Source organism: Phyllobates terribilis, unplaced genomic scaffold, assembly GCF_046119375.1.
Source record: "Phyllobates terribilis strain yellow unplaced genomic scaffold, ASM4611937v1 Scaffold_234__1_contigs__length_3078370, whole genome shotgun sequence".
NCBI lineage: Eukaryota > Metazoa > Chordata > Amphibia > Anura > Dendrobatidae > Phyllobates > Phyllobates terribilis.
Genome location: NW_027362994.1, coordinates 1,443,695 through 1,458,484, shown reverse-complemented (window position 1 = coordinate 1,458,484; position 14,790 = coordinate 1,443,695).

Here is a 14,790-nt window from a genome sequence, read left to right as displayed (position 1 = left end):
GGACAACCAAGAGGTGGTGGCCTCAAGTCAGGTGTAGTGTTCAACAGGGCAAGACTTTCTAACCTGCCCACACACACACACACACACACATATACACACACACACCTGCCCACACAGACACACACACACACCTGCCCACACAGACACACACACACCTGCCCACACACACACACACACACACACCTGCCCACACACATACACATCTGCCCACACACACACACACACACACACACACCTGCCCACACACACACACACACCTGCCCACACACAAACACACCTGCCCACACACACACCTGCCCACACACACACACACCTGCCCACACACATACACACCTGTCCACACACACACACCAACACCTGCCCACACACACACACACCTGCCCACACACACACACACCTGCCCACACACACACACACACCTGCCCACACACACATCTGCCCACACAGACACCTGCCCGCAAACACACACACACACCCATATACACACACCTGCCCACACACACACCTGCCCACACACACACACACACCTGCCCACACACACACCCACACCTGCTCACACAGACACCTGCCCACACACACACACACACACACACACACACATATACACACACACACATATACACACACACACCTGCCCACACAGACACACACACATATACACACAAACACATATACACACACACACACACACCTGCCCACACAGACACCTGCCCCCACAGACACCTGCCCACAAACACACACACACCTGCCCACACACACATCTGCTCACACACACACACACTCACCATCCCCCGGCTCAATTCCTCCTGCCTGCTCTCTCTCTTTTCCGGTGCAGCACTGCAGGCCGGGGCGCACTGTGTGACGTCACAGCTAGGAGACACAGCCGCGCACAGGGCCATGTCTCCTAGCAGTGACGCGGCCGGGCCAGCACAGGGAAGTTAACTGCTGCAGTGCTGGCCCGGCCGATGAAGAAGTAGCGGTGGCCGCTGCTGGGGGAGCAGTCCAGGCCCCCCCCTCCCGCCACTGCTACCGCTATGTGCCGCGGCGGCCCGCACATATAATGAGGGCAATCCGGCATTAGACACCCCGCCTGGAGCCGTGGACCCCCTGCAGGCTCAGGGCCCTGGGCGGTCGCCCGGATTGCCCTCATTATAATCCGCCTATGGATATAGGGCATGGAAAACGGCATCACAGCTGCAGCGGCTACGCTGGTGGTAGAGGGTCCCTCCGCGTCCGACATCTTCCTCCCTCCTAATTAACCGTGGCCTACCTTCTGGCGATCCTCTTCTGTAGGCCGCGGCTTCCCTCGCGATGCTCTGGGAGAGGACCTTGCGTTGCTCGGTGATGACGTCGGCATCCGCTGGATCTCCATCCAGGACCTTGAGCAGCGTCTCAGCGTAGGGCGGGGCTTCAGGTCTCACGCGTTTTTGGACGTCCACGCCCCTCTTCTTCCCGCGCGTCGTCCCGAAGATGGCGCCCGATGGCGGGAAACGGCTCCGATTGGCGGAAAATGGCCCCAAATGACGGGAAACTTCACTCAGATATGTATAGAGTCTTTTCCAGGCACGCAATACCCGTTTGTGGCGGGTTGGTCACAATTCTGCCGACTACGCCAAAGCTGACTCCCCCCCTGGGCCGTGGGGTACCCGGTACCGGGCCTTCTAGTGTACGGTGCTGATGGGGGTAGTAGTGGCAACCCGATCCCGTGGCTCAGGGTGGTCAGACCAAATGGTGGCAGTCTATTTATCAGTGTTTTGAATGTCCGACTACGCCACCCGTGGATTGCGGTTGGAGATAACCGCCGCTGCAAGGCAGACCGCTGAGGCTGGTGCTGGTGTGCAGCACAGGGGTAGGATAACTCCCCATGGGAAGAGTGTAGCCTCAGGGCAGTGTAGGTGGATGTTGGGGGTGATAGTGCAGGCCGCAATAGTAAGAGTTCAGAGTCCGCTTCAAACAGTTCAGGGTCTTTATTGTAGATATTATTAATGGCCCAACAGTACCGGTTAGGAATGGGCCTGGGTGTCTGAGAGCAATCGGGCGAGCCCCACTGGTCAGGGTGAGTGTGTAGGCCTACCGTTCTCTCTATGCTCTTTCTGACTATTCCCCTTTTCGTGGTGTAATAGCCCACGTCCCTGAGCTGGCCGTGTACTTCTCTCCTGTATGGCTTGCGACTCAGGCCTTGGGTACCTGTTTGTTGCTCCTCGATGTACTGGTCCCTCTGTGTGGCGGAGCCTCCAGGCTTCTTAGGCCAAGGGACCTGAAATCCCTCGCAGCTTGGTTCTCTGCTGCTGGGCTTGTAACCCTGACAGCCTCGGACCCCAATGTCCAGTAGATTGGTTCTCTGCCAGGACCGGCTCTCGTCGCCTCTGTCCCTGGCTTGCAGTTTCTCCTCTGCCTCACGGACTCCTCAGCAACAGCTGAACTGTCCCTCCTTCTCTGGGACTAGTCTCACTCCTGAGCTAGGTCTTCCAGTTCTCTCTAACCCTGCCCCCAGTTCCAGCTTTTATAGGGGCAGCCAGCTCCCCCTGCTGGCCTGGGACAGGAGGTGCTGTATGCTAATTGTCCCTAACCAGGGGACCTCCCTCCTGCTTTCAGAAACAGATTATTGTTTGTGGCATCCAGGCCTGGGGTGACACACACACACTGCTCTATATTTAGTATGATGCCCCCACTCCTCCATATATATAGCATGATAGTCCCACTGCTCCATATACAGGTGCATCTCACTAAATTAGAATATCATCAAAAAGTTAATTTATTTCAGTTCTTCAATACAAAAAGCTGTCTTTCAGCTCATCTGCATTGTTGGGTCTGGTGTCTCTCATCTTCCTCTTGACAATACCCCATAGATTCTCAATAATAGATTCTCTATGGGGTTAAGGTCAGGCGAGTTTGCTGCCAATCAAGCACAGTGATACTGTTGTGTGTAAACCAGGTATTGGTACTTTTGGCCGTGTGGACAGGGGCCAAGTCCTGCTGGAGAATGACATTTTTATCTCCAAAAAGCTTGTCGGCAGAGGGAAGCATGAAGTGCTGTAAAATGTCCTGGTAGCCGGCTGTGCTGACTTTGGTCTTGATAAAACACAGTGGACCTACACCAGCAGATGACATGGCCTCCCAAACCATCACTGATTGTGGAGCCTTCACACTAGACCTCAAGCAGCTTGGATTGTGGACTCTCCACTCTTCCTCCAGACTCTGGGACCTTGATTTCCAAATGAAAATTGGAACTCTAGGACCTTGTGGAGTGTGTCAATGACTGCCTTCTGGACATCTGTCAAGTCAGCAGTCTTCCTCATGATTGTGGAGCATACTGAAACAGTATTGAAGAACTGGAATAAATTAACTTTTTGAAGATATTCTAATTTAGTGAGATGCACCTGTATATACTATGATGGTCCCACTGCCCCACATACATATAGTATAATGGCCCCACTACTCCATATGTAGTATGATGGACCCACTACTCCAGATATATAGTAGGATGGCTCCACTGCCCGATCATTTAAAAAAATATCTCACTTAATCCTGATTCCCTACATCACGGCCTCTGTCTCCTCTTCCATGGCGGGACAGCAGAGCAGAGCGATGCAATGATGTCACCGAGCCACCTGCGTGAGGATGCTGACATCTCGTTAACCGCAGGCCTATGGCGATCTGTGGCATATGAAAGAGATAGTGATAGGGCAGGGAGCTTGTGTCCCACTGCTTTATCATGCGACGCCTCTGCATAAGAGACATTAGGGCTACATTAGCTACGTCACAGAAGACACTGGAGCTGGAGTATATAGAATAGGAGACACTGGGGCTGGCGTATATTCATCACAGGATACATTGGGGCTAGAGCATATACATCACAGAAGAAGCTGGAGTATATAGAATAGGAGACACTGGGGCTGGAGTATATAGAATAGGAGACACTGGGGCTGGCGTATATTCATCACAGGATACATTGGGGCTAGAGCATATACATCACAGAAGAAGCTGGAGTATATAGAATAGGAGACACTGGGGCTGGAGTATATAGAATAGGAGACACTGGGGCTGGCGCATATACAGTTCTGCTCAAAAGTTTACATACCCCGGCAGAATTTTTCCTTTCTTGGCCTTGTTTCAGAAAAAATGAATGATAACAAAAACACTTTTTCTCCACTCATGGTTATTGGTTGGGTGAAGCCATTTACTGTCACATTTCTGTGTTTTCTCTTTTTAAATCTTAATGACAACTAGTGATGAGCGAGCATGCTCGCTACTGCTCGGTGCTCGCCCGAGTATCTCACTGCTCGAGATGCTCTGCGCTCACCGAGTATTTCCGGGTTGGTCGGGCGGGAAGTCGGGACCCATCCCTGCATGTTTGGTGCTCTTTACAGAGCCAATGAACATGCAGGGATTGCCTGCCATGCACTGTAATGCCATAGCCATGTTGGTTGTGGGCATTACAGTGATTGGCTGGCTGCACAGCGTCATCAGGTCTATATCTGACCTGGCACCGCCATGCTCATCACAGTCACTCCGGATCAGACAGTGTAGGGAGAGCTGCTGCTGCGTTAGGGAGAGATTTGATCGTGCATTAGGTAGTGTAGTGAGAAAAACCGCACATTACTGTAACATACCTGGCGGCGTCCTTGCATGGTGGTCCATCTCCCACTGTGCAAGAGGGCGCACTTGATCTCCTGTCCAGAATGTCTCTCTGGCTTCCCTCCATGCTGTCTGTTTGTGTCTGTTTCTGCTGCTTAAGGGCGGCGCCCGATCACTTCCTGCCTTTTGTACCTGCTGTGGGTCACACCCCTTGTGCGTCCTCAGCCTATTGCTGTCTGTCACTTGGTATATAGCTCAGCAGCTCCCTTCTATCCCTGCCTGAGCATAGTGTTTCCTTCAGTGTGTGCTTGCACTCTGAAGGTGCCAGGTCCCGTCTCTTGTCTCCTGCTTTTTTTATCAGTTCCCGTGTCTGAACTGAGTCCTTTCTGTGTTCTCTTGTCTGTCCTATCTGAACACGCTCCTAGCCTGTTCCTCCTGCCTTCTAGGGGCCGATTACCTAGACCCGTTCCTGTATCTTGTCTGACCTGTCTGAACACGCTCCTAGCCTGTTCCTCTCGCCTTCTAGTGGCCGATTTCCTAGACCCGCTCCTGTGTCTGGTCTGTCCTGTCTGAACACGCTCCTTGCCTGTTCGCTCCGCCTTCTAGTGGCCGATTTCCTAGACCTGCTCCTGTGTCTGGTCTGTCCTGTCTGAACACGCTCCTTGCCTGTTCGTTCCGCCTCTCTGGGGGCCGTATTCCCAGACCCGCTCCTGTATCCCTCTGCAGTGTCGGTCTCCTCCGTACACTCAGTTCCAGTCTGAACTCTCTCCTGTCCTTTACCTGTTTTGCCTCTATGTCCGTTCCCTTCCTTTTTCTGCAGAGTCTGAACTCGTACCTAACTCCTGCTTGTTGTCTCTGCAAGTACTGTGTGAGTATCTGGCTCTGTCTTTCCCTTCCTGTCTGTTCCGTGTGAACAGAGCCCTGTCCTCCCTGCTCAGCCTTGTCTGCACTCTAGCTGTGCTTGCCTGTAACCCTCTGCCTGTATTGTTCCTTAGTCCCGGTGTGTACTGGGTCCTATCCCGCCTGTGTTCCTACCTGCTAGTGCCTCCCTGTCTGCACTCTAGCTGTGCTTGCCTTTACCCCCCTGCCTGCATACCCGCCTGCCTGCATACCAGTCGTGCCTGCCTATACCCACCAGTCTGTGTGCCAGCCTACCAGCCTGTTCCTGTATTCCCCTGTGTGGGTCAACAGCCGTGTCCGGGGTCTGTCCTGGAGTAGCACCTGGTCCCTCTGCTCGGTTCCTCCTTGGTGCACTGGCGTCGTATGCCGTCGTGCGACCCTGGTCGGATCGGGTGAATACCTAGTCACGCCCCTCCAGGCATTCACTCTCCGGCACGGTCCAGTGGAATCACTACCAATCACACGCCGCTTAGCCCGGGCGTGTGCATAACAGCATGCTCAGGCCATGGTTCCCGTTGAGCCCCACGGCCTTCGCTCTTTGAGAAGTTTTTCCAGCGAATACATGCATTAAAATAAATAAATAATTTTTTTTCCCCCTTTAGCTGAGTTCCAGGCGAATTACGCACCCGTCCAGATGGATCTATCAGCCCTCGTTCCTGCGGATCCGCCACGTTACTATGGGGATCCAAGACAGTGTCGTGCATTTGTGGAGCAATGCATGCTACACTTTAAGGCCTACCCTCTCTATTTTCCTTCCGATTGGGCTAAAGTGGCCTTTATGATTGACTACCTAGCGGGTGATGCCTTGAAATGGGTCACCCCCCTATGGGAAGCATGGGATCCTGTCATCCTTGACCTGCAGGCCTTCCTGGTGGCCTTTCGTATGGTCTTCGAGGACCCTAACTCCGAAGCCCCTGCTGAAGCTTCACTTCCCAATATCCCGGAGCAGCCCCGACGGGTAATGTGTGTGGGTAGCGCAATAGTCCTCCAGCCCAATGAGACTACTGCCCACCCAGAATCCTCACAGGGTGACTACGCTTTCCGGAATACTTCTCTCAACCTCAAGAGGCAGTCCAGACGTGCTAGACTTAGAGGCAAGCCGTCACGCCAGGGTCTGTCCTCCCTGAGACCTCCTGACCCCAACCTTGAAGTCCCTACTGAAGCTTCATCTCCCTGTATCCCGGAGAAACCCCAATGGGTAATGTGCGTGGGTAGTGCACCAGTTCTCCTGGCCGAAGAGACTTCTGCCCATCCAGACTCCACACAGGAGAACTTCCTGCACCCGGCATCAGATGCTTCTCTCTCTTTAACCGGTGTGCATGTCCAAGGATGCTCCAAAGCTGTGGTTACCTCAGAGTCTGTGCACCTCTACTACCTGGCGGAGGATCCCCTGTTGCCTCCTGAACCCTCCGGGATACCACTCGATGACAAATGGAGAGAGACTTCTCTACACCCGGTACACAATACTTTGTCCGCTTCGTCCTGTGAGCCTGACAATGGGTACCCCAAAGTGGTAGTTACCTCCGAGTCTCTACACCCCTCCGACCAGGCGGAGGATCTCCAGTTGTCTCCTGAACCCTTCGGGGTGCTACCTGGTAGCGAAAGGACAGAGACTCTCCTATACTCTGTACCTGATACCTCGCTCGCTTCGTCCAGTGAGTCCAACCTAGTGTACTCCGAAGCAGAGGTTACTCCTGAGTCTCTACACCCCTCCGACCAGGCGGAGGACCTCCAGTTGTGTTCAGAACCCTTCGGGGTGCCACCTGGTGGTGAATGGACAGAGACTTTCCTATACTCGGTACCCGATACCTCGCCTGCTTCCTCCAGTGAGTCCGACCTAGTGTACTCTGAAGCAGTTGTTTTCTCTGAGCCTCTGCACTCTTCTGACCCGGCGGAGGACCTCCAGTTGTTTCCTGAATCCTCCGGGATACCACCAGATAACAAAGAGACAGTGACTTTTCCTCATTATGTACCTGATAACCCGTCTATTTTTTCCTGTGAGCTTGACAAGATGTACCTCGAAGCAGAGATTACCCTCAAGTCTCTGTCCCCCTCCAACCCAGTGAACGACTGGTCCTCGAATTCCCTGCGGAAGATTCTGGCAGGCCTGAAGAAGAGGGGGCGTAAGGGGGGAGGTACTGTAACATACCTGGCGGCGTCCTTGCATGGTGGTCCATCTCCCACTGTGCAAGAGGGCGCACTTGATCTCCTGTCCAGAATGTCTCTCTGGCTTCCCTCCATGCTGTCTGTTTGTGTCTGTTTCTGCTGCTTAAGGGCGGCGCCCGATCACTTCCTGCCTTTTGTACCTGCTGTGGGTCACACCCCTTGTGCGTCCTCAGCCTATTGCTGTCTGTCACTTGGTATATAGCTCAGCAGCTCCCTTCTATCCCTGCCTGAGCATAGTGTTTCCTTCAGTGTGTGCTTGCACTCTGAAGGTGCCAGGTCCCGTCTCTTGTCTCCTGCTTTTTTTATCAGTTCCCGTGTCTGAACTGAGTCCTTTCTGTGTTCTCTTGTCTGTCCTGTCTGAACACGCTCCTAGCCTGTTCCTCCTGCCTTCTAGGGGCCGATTACCTAGACCCGTTCCTGTATCTTGTCTGACCTGTCTGAACACGCTCCTAGCCTGTTCCTCTCGCCTTCTAGTGGCCGATTTCCTAGACCCGCTCCTGTGTCTGGTCTGTCCTGTCTGAACACGCTCCTTGCCTGTTCGTTCCGCCTCTCTGGGGGCCGTATTCCCAGACCCGCTCCTGTATCCCTCTGCAGTGTCGGTCTCCTCCGTACACTCAGTTCCATTCTGAACTCTCTCCTGTCCTTTACCTGTTTTGCCTCTATGTCCGTTCCCTTCCTTTTTCTGCAGAGTCTGAACTCGTACCTAACTCCTGCTTGTTGTCTCTGCAAGTACTGTGTGAGTATCTGGCTCTGTCTTTCCCTTCCTGTCTGTTCCGTGTGAACAGAGCCCTGTCCTCCCTGCTCAGCCTTGTCTGCACTCTAGCTGTGCTTGCCTGTAACCCTCTGCCTGTATTGTTCCTTAGTCCCGGTGTGTACTGGGTCCTATCCCGCCTGTGTTCCTACCTGCTAGTGCCTCCCTGTCTGCACTCTAGCTGTGCTTGCCTTTACCCCCCTGCCTGCATACCCGCCTGCCTGCATACCAGTCGTGCCTGCCTATACCCACCAGTCTGTGTGCCAGCCTACCAGCCTGTTCCTGTATTCCCCTGTGTGGGTCAACAGCCGTGTCCGGGGTCTGTCCTGGAGTAGCACCTGGTCCCTCTGCTCGGTTCCTCCTTGGTGCACTGGCGTCGTATGCCGTCGTGCGACCCTGGTCGGATCGGGTGAATACCTAGTCACGCCCCTCCAGGCATTCACTCTCCGGCACGGTCCAGTGGAATCACTACCAATCACACGCACACGCCGCTTAGCCCGGGCGTGTGCATAACAATTACACATATACATCTCAACAAACAGTCCTTCTGAGGACTAATCCATCTGCAGAGATATCAGGCAGGCAGTGTAAATAGGCAGGCAGGCAGTGTATATAGCAGACTGCAGTGCATATAGCACAAGAGGCTCCATTCCAATTCTGCCTTCTGCTGCTGTTAGATATTTCTATACAAAGGCCCAGGTCTCAGGGGCGAGGAATACTTTTCTTTGGATCTTAATCCTCATTATTTGCTTATAAAGCAATCCAGAGAACACCGTTTTTCTGCACCATTTGCTTGTTGGCACTGCAGAATACAGCCAGGTCCTTTCCATATTAGAGCGCTAGAAATCCAGCTATTTAAAACTGTGTTTTCTCCGTCACACAGATCACATATACGTTGTCAGAAAATACTGCCATTTCTGGCCTCCATTTTTTCAGTGTGTCAGTGAAGCAATTCACAGCAGTTTGCTGTTCACACTACTTACCTACAGGCCAGGTATTTAAAACTCTGTTTTCTCCATCACACCGATCACATATAACTTCGCTTCAAACTCAATCATTTGTAGTGAGCGTGGAAGATACTATCCTCCATTTAAAATGGGCAAGGCACATGGCAAGGGACGGGGAACTGGACGTGATGGTAATGGTGCATGCAGAGGCCGAGGACAAGGCCGTGGGCAAGCCGAAATTGTGCCACAACAAACACCCACATCTTCTCGCCTGACCTTCCTGTCCCAATTTCTAGGGGACCGCAGCACACCACTATTGAACCCAGATCAGTGTCAAAAGGTTGTTGGTTGGATAGCGGATAATGCTTCCAGTCACTTAGCCACCACCACCACCCTGTCTTCCACACGGTCAAGTCTCAGTAGCCATGAGTCTGGACCTCATATTCCTCACCCTGATCCTCCTTCCTCCCACCATGCCGAGTACCCAGAGACAATTGATCCCACACTTGGACAATCTGAAGAGCTGTTCACTTTTCCATTTATAGATTCGGGCCTCTCGCCCGGTCCACTTGAAGCGGGGCAAGAGGAGATCACGTGTAGCGATGCCCAAATATTTGAGCAGCCACGGTCACACGAAGGCGACGGTGGGAAACTGTCATAAGAGGTGGACGATGATGAGACACAATTGACAGAAAGTCAGGAATAGTACCAGGGTGCAGAAGTGGGAGACGAGGTGGTGGATGATATAGTAACTGACCCAACCTGGCAGGAGGACATGCAGAGCAAGGACAGCAGCACACAGGGGGAGGGAGGCAGAGCACCCCAACAGGCAGGAAGAAGCAGTGTGGTGGCCGCAGACAGAAGGCAGGCTACCGTTTCCCGTAACACCAACATGAAGGAAGTTGCCACTACAACTGTTAGGTCTTCCCGAGTCTGGTTGTTTTTTAAAGACTCTGCCGATAACTCCAAAAAGGCCATTTGCATCACGAGCCAGACCAGCATCAGCAGGGGTGGCAAAACGACCAGCCTGACCACCACCAGCATGATGAGGCACATGGCAGCAAAGCACTCGACTTTGTGGGCCGAACACCAGGGTCCAGGAACAGTGTCTACAGGTGGCACCATTGCTTCTTCTGCTGTTGTGCATGCAAGTCAATCCCCTGTCCATAGTGCATGCAAAGATGCCTCCTGCCCTGCTCCTGTCATTGCACACTCTCAAGTAGCAGCATCAGGAAGCACGTCCATGTCCTTGTCCCAGCGCAGCGTTCAGTTGTTCATACTCCAGTCCTTGGAATGCAAGCGCAAATATGCAGCCAACGTCCCACAGGCCACACTACTAAATTCTCACAATTCACGACTGCTTGGCTCGAAATGTTGCCTTTTAGGCTTGTGGAAACAGAAGCATTCCGCAACCTGATGGCGGCGGCCGTCCCTCGGTACTCTGTCCCCAGCCGCCACTATTTCTCCCAGTGTGCCGTCCCCACATTACACAAGCAAGTGTCCCAAAACATTAGCCGTGCCCTCAACAACGCAGTTACCGGTAAAGTCCACCTAAACACGGACACGTGGACAAGTGCTTGTGGGCAGGGACGGTACATCTCGCTGATGGCACACTGGGTTAACATAGTGGAAGCCGGGACCCAGTCGGACCTTGGGACGGAACACGTCCTCCCGACGCCAAGGATTGCAGGCCCTAGGTCAATCAGGGTTGCCCCCACGGTCTACAGCTCCTGAACCTCATGCTCCTCAGCCTGCTCCTCCTCCTCAGCCTCCATCTCCGAAATGACCACATCAGTCACAAGCTGGAAGCACTGCAGCACTGCCTCGGCCAAGCGGCAACAGGCTGTGCTGAAGCTAATATGCTTAGGTGAAAAAACACACAATGCTGAAGAGTTATGGACAGCTCTGAAAGAGCAGGCAGATCTGTGGCTCAAACCGCTGAACCTACAGCCAGGCATGGTCGCGTGTGACAATGGCTGGAACCTGGTGGCGGCTCAGAGGCGAGGCGAGCTCACACACGTACCATGCCTGGCCCATGTGCTTAACCTCGTGGTTCAGCGGTTACTCAAATCCTACCCGGAGCTGCCGGATCTGCTTGTTAAAGTATGCCGCCTGTGTGCCCATTTTAGAAAGTCAGCTACAGCTTCCGCTGCCCTTGCAGTGTTTCAGCAGCGTTTGCAGCTTCTGGCTCACAGACTGGTGTGTGATGTCCCCACACGTTGGAACTCTACATTGCAGATGTTGGGAAGGATTTGTGAGCAGAAGAGGGCAGTTGTTGAGTACCAGCATCAAAAAGGCTATCGGTATTCAGTTCAGACTCCACACATAAGACCTCAGTAGTGGACGTGGATGTCAGACATATGTACCATCCTCCAAAACTTTGAGGACTCCACCAAGATGGTGAGCGGCGATGACGCCATAATTAGCGTCACCATCCCGCTTCTCTGTCTTCTGAAACGCTCTCTGCTCACAATCAAAGATGATGCATTGCAGGCGGAGAATGATAAGATGGAGCAATTAACCATACAGGGTGATTACACACAGCCAAGCCTCATCTCATCCCAACGTGGATTGGGTGACAATGAGGAAGAGGAGGAGGAGGAAGGACAGGAACTAGTTTCATGCACTATAGACGGTGCTATCTGCACAGCTGTCATACCGTCTGTTCAGCGTGGATGGCCAGAGGACAGAGAGGAGGAGGAGGAGAGCATGGTCAGTCATCCTCTTGGTGAGGACACGGAAGTCTTGCCTGTTAGTAGTCTGGCACGCATGGCTGAGTTTATGTTATGCTGCCTTTCCCATGACCCTCGCATTCTCAAAATTTTAGGTCATTACTGGTTGGTGACACTTCTAGACCCACTCTACAAGGAGAACTTTATATCTCTTATTCCTGAGGCGGACAGGTGTACAAAAATGAGGCAGTACCAGAAGGCCCTTGTTGCGGACCTATTAAAAAAATTCCCATCTGAAAACGCTGGAGGCAGAGGGCACACTTCGTTCGACAACCAAGGAGTACAGGCGAGAGAGACACAACTTCAATCCAGCAGAGGCAGGGGAACACTGTCAAAGTTCTGGGAGAGTTTTCTCAGACCCTCCCATCGCACAGGCCCTGAGGCGCAGGGTACTCTCACAAGGAGTGCAAAGTTTGGGAAGATGCTGAGGGAGTACCTTGCCGTACCGTACCAACGTCCTCCGTGATTCCTCTGTGCCTTATAAATATTGGGTATCCAAGCTAGATATGTGGAATGAACTGGCTCTCTATGCCTTGGAGGTCCTGGCCTACCCTGCTGCCAGCGTTTTATCAGATCGGGTTTTTAGTGCCGCTGGTGGAATTATAACTGATAAGCGCATCCTCCTGTCAACTGAAAATGCTGACAGGCTGACTCTTATAAAAATGAACAAGGGCTGGATTGGGCCAGACTTCTCAACACCACCGAATGATAGTGACGCGCCCCCTGGGCCATGTTCAGGGGATACCCGGAGCCGGATCTGGATAGGGGTAGTAGTCCTTGTGGCGGTGACCCGGTCCGTGCCCAGGGTGTCAAACTAAGTGGCAGTCTATGGCAGTAGATGTTAACTTGATCGACTACGCCACCCGTTGAGTGCGGCTTTGAAGCCGCCGCTGCAGAACAGTCCACTGAGGCCAGGTGTATCAGGATGTGCAGCGTGGTGGTATAACCCCCAACGGGAGGGGTATGGCCTCAGGGCAGCAGATGCGGATGATGGGGGTAGTTGTAGTGTAGAAAGGAGAGTCAGAGACGTGGGATGCAGTTTCAGGGTTTTTACTCACGGGTGTTCCTTTGGTCACTCTGGCCTTGAGTGACCACCCGAGCCGTGCTGCGTCCACCAGGTCCTCGACTCGGCCAACCCCCAGGCAGTTCCGGAGCGTGGTCCTGAGCTTCCCTCTCTCCTCTCTTTCTCCTGGCCGTCCCCACCAGGGATCCACCTTTGGCCGGCTCCCTCGGGTCTCTTGGTGGTTAAACCTTCTCTGGGTTCCCTGACCCTATACTTGGTGTGCCTTTCTGGTGGATTTGGTGGGCGTCGTGGCAAATCTTGACCATGACCTCCGGTTCCTGGCTGAGGATGATTGACCTCCACCAGCTTGGGTTCCGGTACCCGTGTCCGCCAACCCTTCACCCTTCTGGCTTAATTCTGGGTTCTCAGGGTTCCCTCTTGTCTTCCACTCTGGGCCTTCCTTCTTCCTCTCTCCTCACTGCAGGCCTAGCCCTGGAGCTGGGCCCAGACGGAGCCACAGCTCCTGTCAGCCCTCCTGGCTGAACTCTTCCTCAGCTCCTAAAAAGACCCTGTCCTAAGATGGTGCCCACCTTATATACTCCCTCTATGTGTGAGCCCAGGTGACCATCACCCAATGAGCTCCTAGCTTTACCCAGAGTGCTCCCCCTATCTGCCCCTACACTACTGGGATGTTCCACCCCCCTTCCCACTCCAGCCAGGGACAGACGCTGTCGTACCTGCACATATATACTTGGTGGGAGTACCGTAGTTCTGTCCCCCGGAAATGGGATGTATGTAGTGCATGCAGCCTACTAAGCTCAGTTCCACACTCCATCCTTACCCGGGAGTGGAATACCACACCTCTGGGTTGAGGTGCAATACCCCTGTAGCAGCCGAGTCCTCAGGGTGCTACATTCCCCCCTGGTAAATCACAGCACGTCCTCGGGCTGTAAAAGAATAAAAACATACCAAAACATACAATTTTTTTTCATAACATCCATAAACATATAAAACATTATATACATTATCAGCAGCATAAAACTTTTTCATAATAAACTTTTCATTGTAAACATTCTTGTTCCTCCGGCCACGGTGCAACTTGTGACCGGGTAAAGTGCAACAGTCTCTTTTAGAAAAAACACAGTTTCCTATAAAACCGGTAGGGGGCGCCTTAGGAAGCGCAACTATATACAAGGGGTTATGGCCGCTCTCAGTCCTCGGCCAGTGGGGATAAGGATTGGCTGTTCACAGTCCTCAGCCTGTTAAGGGATAGGGGACACACGGGTAACAGTTCACACTTGTCCCAACGGGGACTATACTTTTCTGGCAACAGTTCCTGTAACCTTACGGGTAACTATTTACAGTTCCACTTTACCGTACTTCAGTAACGGCGTCCTCCTGCTCCTTCTCGCGGGTAGGCTTCAGACCCGTCCGGGTCCTCTTGTCCTTCCTCACACCGCAGCTCTTCCTCCGTCAACCGGTGTACATGAAGGGCGTAGGGTCCTTTGGCACATTGATGCCGGGTAAAGGTGACCTCGTCACCCAGGTATAGGTCACGACCTCTGTGTCCCTCCGGCAGATGGCTCTCGACGTCCCTGCGGGTCACAAAGACGTCGCCGGGGGTGCGGTGGTCCCGGATGAAGCCCCAACCATGCTGCAGTTGGAATTTGATTACAGTCCCGGTGGCACGGGGACCATGGGCTGCACGGGGGT